Source organism: Nilaparvata lugens, chromosome 5 (genome assembly GCF_014356525.2).
Source record: "Nilaparvata lugens isolate BPH chromosome 5, ASM1435652v1, whole genome shotgun sequence".
Lineage (NCBI taxonomy): Eukaryota > Metazoa > Arthropoda > Insecta > Hemiptera > Delphacidae > Nilaparvata > Nilaparvata lugens.
This window is the reverse complement of record NC_052508.1, coordinates 3053470-3060766: the sequence shown is the minus strand read 5'-3', so window position 1 is coordinate 3060766 and position 7297 is coordinate 3053470.

Sequence of the window (7297 nt, the reverse complement as noted above, 5' to 3'; positions counted from 1 at the left end):
TCTTGAATTGGTACGGTACGGTAAGTTATGGAATCATTGATGATTCATCAACTTAATAATGAGGCTCTACGGTTTTGTGACAATTTTGACTGATATTGGGAAACTTCCAATGTGAGAATATTATTCTCTTCTTCTCACTGAATGTAAGTAAATCATAAATTACTGTATATGAAGCAGAGTCGTCATTACTTAATAATGATTTCTTTTTTGATTATTGCTAATATTGTACCTTGTTTTTCTGTTTTTATTTACCGTACGGTATAAATAATATCAAGCAAACTAGAATTTGAAACAAAACTTATAATCTTCATGTTTTTATCATTAGGATCTAATAGTTCATCCTGGAAAGAAATTACTATGAACAAATCCATTTTTAATGACGCAGTCTTAAAATCAGGATATCCTATTGACATTTTCGTTGAATCTTATCAAATTTGACAGTTTTACCAAGCATCTCAATTAGGAAATACTATAGGTTTTTAAGACAATTTTGTCCTTGATACAGTACATTCCGTGGATAACTCTAAATGTTGGAAATCGGATGAACTCAAATAATATTTGGCACCTCCATTCCTATTTTGTTCCATCACTATTTATAGATTTATTTTCTACAAATAGATGCCAATTATCTTTTGTGTTATGCCATTTTAATATCACTTTTCGAAAAATTTCAGAAACTGTTGATAAACTCACAACGTGTTAATCTATTATTAGCAGAGTAAACTATAAACAGAATAGGCCTACTTAATAGTAAGCCATATAAAAAGGCTCCAGGGTTTATCCAATTATGACAATAATCTATATCGATAATATTGTAACCATATTTGGTGATCTTATATAGAAGAATAATAATTAGAGTTAATCGGTGGGTTTACCATGTTTTATTCATTTACACTTTATATATTTATCTTCAACTGTTTATTTATTGGAAAATTTCAATGTAAGAATTATTCTTTTCTTTTCTAAATGTAAGTCAATCCTAAATTACTGTTTATGGAACAGAGTGATTATTTAATAATGACTTATTTTATTGTAATTATTGCTTATATTGTAATGATTCTCTGTTTTTATAATATTTTTCTAGTTTTCACTTCTCTTTTTTGTATTTTTAGTAGGCTAAAATATTTGCTATTTATCATGAATATTGATTACACAGAAATATTCAAACATTTACTGTATTTTTACTGTTCACTGTATGAATTTACTGTATATGATAATAATTAGGTATTATGATAGATTCTACAAAATGTATATAGATTATAATTTTATTCTGTAACAATGTCTATTATAACAATCGTGATTTCGTATAAAAGTAGAATTTGTGGATTTTCTTCTATAATTTTTCAATTTAAACAATTTCTAGGCTTGAATCTTTCTAGTGCTACTGTAGCATACACATATTGTTTTTCTAGAATAAAGCTAAAAGGTCACTTTTAATATTTATTAATTTGTAAAATATTTTTTTGATATTGTAGGCTATAATGAAAATTTGGTTATATGAAATTATAACTTCATCTCTTTTTCGGGATTATTTTCAAAATATTGACTAAGATGTTCAAATAGTCTGTTGAATTGAGTATAATATTTGTTTGAAACTGATGCCGAAAGGACATCTTGATACGAAGAAGAGGGCAGGCCTATAAGGGGAATAGCGAAAAGAGAAAACCGACTTTAGTTTAAACAAGCTGTTGAGAAGTTGATCTGACAGAGACGGACGCCATGTGCTTAACCACGACCTTGTTGAAAAAATAGCTGATAAATTTGGGTCAAAGACAGAACAGGATAGATAGAAATTCTGCTAAAAAATTTTCTTGATTATTATATATTCTGTTCGTGGCGGTGTATTCGTGTTTGAAGAAAATGTTGACCATACATCTGAATTTAGAAGAAAGTGTTCTTAATTGCTGCACAAAAGTTCAAAAATCACCGAATTACCTTGAACTGTCTCATTTCAGGGTGATTCTGTTAGAAAAATAAAGCATAAATTTGGAGGTTGAGTAATATGTATGATATTTTACAAAGCATTGGTATAGATAGCTGGCGACAAGCTGACCTCTATGGGTTGGATGCTATTTAGCGGTCAGCTCAACCCGATTCATCTATAACAGGGTTGGAAAAGTGTAAACCCGGTAATGAATGTACTTACCAAAAATAGAACCAGTGGGACATGATTAGTTTTACCAAGAGCAATAGAACAATATTTCGACTTCTCACGCAAATATAAAACAATTATCAGATTCAAAATATACTTGTAGTATGTAGCATATATTTTTGTTCATTGTACTCAAATTTAAATTATATTTTACTTCTGGACTTGACTTGGAACAAATAATGCTTTTGGAATATACTAATGATAATATTATAATCTTGAGATAATAAAGAATTGAAAATAGATAATGTGATACAGTCGTAGCTCATGATATTTTTGGTTACGCACACACGTTATCTAGAAAGAGTCTAAAAAGTCTCTTTTAAGTCTCTTCTTCTTGTTCCTCGTCTGCTTCTTCTTCTTATTCCTCCACTTATTCTCTTCCCCACCTCCTTCTGTCTTCTTGCTTTCTCTTCTTTCATCATCTACTTCCACTCATCTATTTTTTTCTCATTTTTCAACCAACGTCTAGTTTTCCATGTTATTTTTTCTCTCCACTATTATATTTTGTTTCTCTTTTTTTGTGTCCTCTCATGATCTATTTATTCCCAATTCCCAATTTATTCATCTAATCCTTTTTTCATCTTACTCCTTATCTCCTTCGTCTTCCTGTTTTCACTCTCGCGTTTTCTACTTACAGACTTCCATCTTATCCTTTTTCTCATCTTTCTCCTCCTCCTCCTTCTTAATCTATCTTCTTCTTCGTTTATCTTTTTCTGCTCTTTTATTCTTCCCCTTATTTCTTCTTCAACTTCGTTTCGTTGATTTTTTCGCCAATCGCTGCTTGAAATTTCGGCATTTCCGATCTTTCAGTGTTCGGTCATCAACCTCTCTTTATCAGATCGTTTTCAAAACTAATCATATACCCTTGCACTCATATACTGTAGTATCAACATTGTTCTAATAGGTACATCAAGAAGAAGAGCCAATTTGACACGCGTCATGTGTTCCATTCATATAATATATGCGCAAGCTTACTCATCAGAAATTACTAGTTGAAGTTGAAATTAGCACAATGAAATTCACTTGAAACTGTCAGAATTCCTCATAAATAACACCATTCCCTCCCATTCAATCAATGCTGAAAGTTCATCAATTTCAACATAATAATGTACGCACTATGAAATATTTTCCATGTTGGCCTATATTCAAAATCATTACTTTAAAGAAGTCTGTCAATAATGAGCTCCTTTTTGTAATTTTTTTTCTGCCAGTTACGTAGCCTAGTCTACCGACCTGATGTGGAAGGAGAAATCCTCAAAATATTATGTTTAGCAGCTATGGTGCGGGACTTCATTCATTCATTTATTGTATAAAACACTATAATCATAATGAAATTATGACATTGGAGGAAAAACTAGGCTGAGCCTGTCATTCATTTATTGTATAAAACACTATAATCATAATAAAATTATGACATTGGAGGAAAAACTAGGCTGAGCCTGTACTATTTCTCTCCTAAAATTTCGATAAAATGTTAATGTTGTCCAAAAGTTAAGGTTATGTAATCACACACTTGATTTTCGGTCCAGGCGAATGATGATTTAAAAATTTTGAATCTAGAAACTTGATTTTATACTCTAACTGAATCACAGAATGTATCACAATAAATTAAAAACTTGAGAAATATCGCACTTATTTAAAAAATTTGAATACAAAATCAAAAATCAAAGCTGAATATTTATACTTTCCTCTCTGATGATTTAATAAACTTGTTTCTAGTGTGTCCCTTAGGATTCAAGTTTGTAAGGGAATTCGCTTATCAAAGTAATCGTGAATATCATGGAACTCCTATCAATATATTCAATGAAAGCTAAATAAATAGAACTAAGGACTCCTGCAACTGCAAATATTGACTGAATATTGGCCCAGGCCGGAACACAGTTTTTCACACATAGCTTTCATTTGATATTCGAATTAATTATAATTTTTATCATCATCATTACCATTCCTGTTCAAGGTTTTTTATGAAGTTGATATGAACGAAATCTAGCTTCATTTTGTAAAATAGTTACCGTAGTTATGTAAGTGCCTATCTATTTTGAGAGAGAATCTCATCAACTTGTTTTCAAACGATATAACAAAATAACAAATAATCTGGACAACTATGTAGTTCTATAATAGTAGGTAGGTACCCTCTATTAGCTTCTACTCCATTCCATTCTTATCATTCTTTCTTCCGACAAATACAAAAATAATAATATTCTAGTTTTAAACGAATTCCTCTTCCAGCGTTCACACTCATAATCAAATCACATTTTTAGGTACAGTGATTCATTTATTAGAGAATTTATAATACCGTATATTAATTCATTAATTCGATACCGGAACAAAAAAAAAGAATTCTTAACAAGTTTGAACTAAGAAGGGTTGCAGCTACAAAAAGAATCTATATAATAAAAGTGAAATGGCACTGATTCAGTCACTCACTCGTTCATTCATAAACATAACTAAAGACCTACTGGGCCAAATACGTTCAAACTTGGCATGTAGTTAGCCATCTAGAGGCGCACTAAGAACGAATTTAAAAATCTTTTCAAAAATACCCCAAAATCTGCGTTTTCCAGCGTTTTTTCTGCATTTTTTCAGCTCTTTCAAGAACTAATTGGCATAAAAAGTTCAAACTTGGTACACAGGCTCAGCTGAGGTATAAAAATGTTGCATTGGAAAGTTAAGTTCCGCCTAAAGTTAAGACGCCTAAGTTCCGCCCAAGATCGGCGGTTTTTCGGCGTTTTTCCTGCGGTTTTCAGCCCTCCTCAAGATCATAATTGACAGATCATGTTCAAATTTCATACAGAAGTTCATCAAGGCTCTAGAAATTCATTCTTAAGAGGACTTTCAAAGATATGCCCAAGATGGGCGGTTTTACTGCGTTTCTCTTGCGTTCCTTTGCGGTTTTTCTGCGTTTTCTCACATTTTTCATGAACTAATTAAGATAAAATGTTCAAATTTGGCATACAGTCTCAGCTAGAGGGTCTAGAAATTTTGTCTTGAATGGACTTCGAGTGGACTCCAAAGATAAGCCCCATATAGGTGCTTTTACAACGATTTCCAAGCGTTTCCCAACATTTGTTCAGAGGGTATCTTTTCTCAAGCTTTTCCTTGAGTTTTCAAAGCATTTTTCTACATTTATCAAGCAATAGGGTTAATAAAATCAATTTATTCATATATAGGGTTGGATATGGATGTTTGTTAAGTTCTCCATACCATTCCTGTTTCAAATTTCGAAGAACTATTAGACTGAAATACAATAGTTCTCATAATATCCTTACCTAGTCTCTAATTGATAAATAACTGAATAGGTACCGTATTTATTGATTCTGATAAAAATAGAGATTTTTGCAACCTGGCACTACATAATCCAAAGAAAACTAGTGATTGAATCAAGCCTGAAAGTCTCTTTTGACTTTTCGACGGAAGGATGAACGCCCAAATGAAAAATGCAGGCGAGCGAAGCGAGCCTGCTAGTCCTATGACTGGATGATCCAGCCGGGGGTCCAGGGGGTAGAGTCCCCTGGCCAGACGGATAAGGCGAGCGAAGCGAGTCTGCCGGCTAGTGATATTATAGCGAATTGGTGTGATATATACCATGAAGTTTCCTAATAAGCTATCAAGCCGCCAAGGTAAACTTGATTTTTTCAATACGTTTTTGCCTCAATCAACTATATGAAGATGTTTTGATTTACATTTTCGTGAGAAACGTATTAAACTCGTACCTCTATAGTATCTGGCTTAATTAGCTTCATACCGACTGCAGAAATATATAATCAGGTTCCGCGTTTTAATACAAAAATGAATCATTTTTTATTACAGGTGGTCCAAACCTTTTAAATCATTTACAGACCATCTCCAGAAATAATTTAATTATTAGTTACTTCAAATTGCTATTAAATGTTCTTGATTATAGTCATCAATATTAAATAGCAATATTTTATTTTGGAAATCCGATTTTCTGGTTACTATCCGGTTTCAAACAAAATACAATAATAAATATTAAATAATAAGTGAACAACAAGTAAATTCCATGATTTTTTTGTCAAGTGTGATTTGATTTGGATAGACTTACATTATCTATATTATAATAAAGAAAAGAACTGGTTTATACACGTATGGTATAGGAAATTCACGTAGGACCCATCATCACGTCTGAACTACTGGACTGATTAATTTTAAATTTTCCATATAGATTCCGTTCTCATTCTACCGAGGATTATTATAGGCTTATTTTAAATTTTTACAGGATCTCAGTAGGTCCAGTTTGTAAAGTTTTTAATTAGAGCCTTGCGGAACTCGGGTTACCTGCTAGTATTATAATAAAGAAAAGAACTGGTTTATACACGTATGGTATAGGAAATTCACGTAGGACCCATCATCACGTCTGAACTACTGGACTGATTAATTTTAAATTTTGCATATAGATTCCGTTCTCATTCTACCGAGGATTATTATAGGCTTATTTTAAATTTTTACAGGATCTCAGTAGGTCCAGTTTGTAAAGTTTTTAATTAGAGCCTTGCGGAACTCGGGTTACCTGCTAGTAATATAATAAAGAAAAGGATTGGCTTATACACGTACGAGATAGGAAATACGAAGGACGAATCATCACGTCTGAACTACTGGACTGATCAGTTTGAAATTCTGCATATATAGATTCTTAATTTACCGAGGATGGTTATAGGCCTATTTTTTTATCCTATTTTCTAACAATCTCCTTCATTATTATAGCGTCACATTAACATGACATTAGAAGAAAATTATTCTAACACTTAATCAGAAACTTGTGAATATAATGAAGAAAGATCACTTGAAAAATAAGGGAACAAAATTATAAATCAATAACAAATCATGTCAATTGCAAATTTTTTATCAATAACAAGAGATTGATGAAAATATTAGGCTACACTGTTACGAGTATTAGTCTTATTAACTTGAAATTAACTAGAAGATTAATGTTTTTACATTGCCAATTCAACTAAAAAATTATTGAGTCTCCTCAAGGAGGAAGCATTTTGTAAAAAGAATGAGGACGTTTCTATGAAAAAAAATTGAGAACGAAGGCACAGTGAATGCGGGTACAGATAATGATGTATTGAAAGAGGTAAATGTTTTTTCAATATCCTATTTTAGATTTACAGGTCCACTTTATTA